Genomic DNA, 2,881 nt, shown 5'->3' with positions numbered 1-2,881 from the left:
AAACCGGCATAGTCCCAGTAAACCAGTATGGTCCCAGTAACCCAGTATGGCCCCAGTAACCCAGTATGGTCCTTAGTAAGCCAGTATGGTCCCAGTGAAACAGTATGGACCCAGTAAGCCCCCTCCCACTTTGGGGGTGCTCCCCCCTCCCCCCAGCTTGTGCTGTGGGTGCTCGGGGGGGTTGTCGGGACCCCCCACCCTCTCTGGCTCCCCCGGGTGCTGCACAACGGGGGGGGGGGGCGGGAGGGGGACAGGGGGTCACAGACCCCAGGGGACAGGGTGGGGGATTTTGGGGAGGGGTCACAAAGGGGGGGGGGCCTCTGTGGGGAGATCCCAGTGTCTGGGGGGTCCCATTGGGGGAGTCCCAGTGCCTGGGGGTGTCAGTGCTGGGGGGTCCCACTGGGGGGTTCCCAGTGCCTGGGGGGGTGTCAGTGCTGGGGGGTCCCATTGTGGGGGTTCCCAGTGCCTGGGGGGGTGTCAGTGCTGGGGGGTTCCCACTGGGGGGGGTTCCCAGTGCCTGGGGGGGTGTCAGTGCTGGGGGGTCCCACTGGGGGGTTCCCAGTGCCTGGGGGCGTGTCAGTACTGGGGGGGTCCCACTGGGGGGGTTCCCAGTGCCTGGGGGGTGTCAGTGCTGGGGGGTCCCACTGGGGGGGGTTCCCAGTGCCTGGGGGCGTGTCAGTACTGGGGGGGTCCCACTGGGGGGGTTCCCAGTGCCTGGGGGGGTGTCAGTGCTGGGGGGTCCCACTGGGGGGGGTCCCAGTGCTTGTGGGGGTGTCAGTGCTGGGGGGTCCCACTGGGGGGGTTCCCAGTGCCTGGGGGGGTGTCAGTGCTGGGGGGTCCCACTGGGGGGTTCCCAGTGCCTGGGGGGTCTCAGTGCTGGGGGGTCCCACTGGGGGGGTTCCCAGTGCCTGGGGGGGTGTCAGTGCTGGGGGGTCCCACTGGGGGGTTCCCAGTGCCTGGGGGGGTGTCAATGCTGGGGGGTCCCACTGGGGGAGTCCCAGTGCCTGGGGGGTGTCAGTGCTGGGGGGTCCCACTGGGGGGGTTCCCAGTGCCTGGGAGGTGTCAGTGCTGGGGGGTCCCACTGGGGGGTTCCCAGTGCCTGGGGGTTCTCAGTGCTGGGGGGTCCCACTGGGGGGGTTCCCATCTTGGGCTGTGTCCCAGTGCAGACTGGGGGTCCCAGTGCTGGAGAGGGGGGACCAGGGCCCCCACCCCGGTGCCATGGTGTGTCCCCGCAGCACCCGAACCCTCAGTGCTGCTCTGTCACCGCGGGTGTCACTGTGTCCCCAGCCCCCCACCCTGTCTCATGTGCTGGCTCGATGGGGTGGGGACACCATGTGGGGGGGACAGACAGGGACGTGGGGACAGGGGTGGGCACAGGGGTGGGGATGCTGACATGGGGACAGGGATGGGATGGCGTCATGGGCACAGGGATGGTGACATGGGGTCAGGGGTGGGCACAGGGATGGTGACGGTGACATGGGGACAGGGATGGTGACATGGGGATAGAGGAGGGGACAGGGTTGGGGAGGGTGACATGGGGTCAGGGATGGTGACATCGGGATAGAGGAGGGGACAGGGATGGGGATGGTGACATGGGGTCAGGGATGGGCACAGGGATGGTGACGGTGACATGGGCACAGGGTGGTGACATGGAGATAGAGGAGGGGACAGGGATGGATGGGGAGGGTGACATGGGCACAGGGATGGTGACATAGGGTCAGGGATGGGCACAGGGATGGTGACGGTGACATGGGCACAGGGATGGTGACATAGGGATAGAGGTGGGGACAGGGATGGGGAGGGTGACATGGGGACAGGGATGGTGACATGGGGTCAGGGATGGGCACAGGGATGGTGACGGTGACATGGGCACAGGGATGGTGACATGGGGATAGAGGAGGGGACATGGACTGGGATGGTGGCATGGGGACAGGGATGGTGACATGGAGATAGAGGTGGGGACAGGGATGGTGACAGTGACATGGGGACAGGGATGGTGACATGGGGATAGAGGTGGGCACAGGGGTGCAGGGACCCAGAGATGGGGGAGTGGGTGGGAAAGGGCAGGTGGGTTGGGGATGGGGAGCACTGGGAGCACTGGTCCTGGCACAGGACATACTGGGCAGCAGGGGAGCACTGGTCCCAGCTCCAGGAGCACTGGTGGCACTGGTGGCACTGGTGGCACTGGTGGCACTGGTCCCTGCCCCAGGAGCACTGGTGGCACTGGTGGCACTGGTCCCTGCCCCAGGAGCACTGGTGGCACTGGTGGCACTGGCGGCACTGGTGGCACTGGTCCCAGCCCCAGGAGCACTGGTGGCACTGGTGGCACTGGTCCCAGCCCCAGGAGCACTGGTGGCACTGGTGGCACTGGTGGCACTGGTCCCTGCCCCAGGAGCACTGGTGGCACTGGTGGCACTGGTCCCAGCCCCAGGAGCACTGGTCATACTGGGAGCACTGGTGGCACTTGTCCCACCCTACGTGAACTGGTCTCATTCCCACTTGAACTGGTCCCATCTCAACTCAAACTGGTCCCACCCCATGTGAACTGGTCCCACCCCATGTGAACTGGTCCCATCCCCATGTGAACTGGTCCCACCCCCGATCTGAACCGGTCCCACCTCATGTGAACTGGTCCCACCCCATGTGAACTGGTGCCACCCCCGATCTGAACCGGTCCCACCCCATGTGAATTGGTCCCATCCCGAGTTGAACAGGTCCCATTCCCACGTGACCCGGACTGCTCCCCCCCCCCCCCCCCGCACTGGCCGCAGTGGTCTCTCCCCAGCCCCGCCCCCAGCCTCGCGCAGGCGTGCTGGCGGGAGGCGACGCTCTGTCCTCCTGGCGGAGTCGGCGGCGCCGGCGCGTAGCGCCCCCCATGGTC

The sequence above is a fragment of the Streptopelia decaocto genome, assembly GCF_964273445.1.
Source record: "Streptopelia decaocto genome assembly, chromosome: 2".
NCBI classification, from domain to species: domain Eukaryota; kingdom Metazoa; phylum Chordata; class Aves; order Columbiformes; family Columbidae; genus Streptopelia; species Streptopelia decaocto.
Note: the sequence above shows the minus strand (reverse complement) of the source record.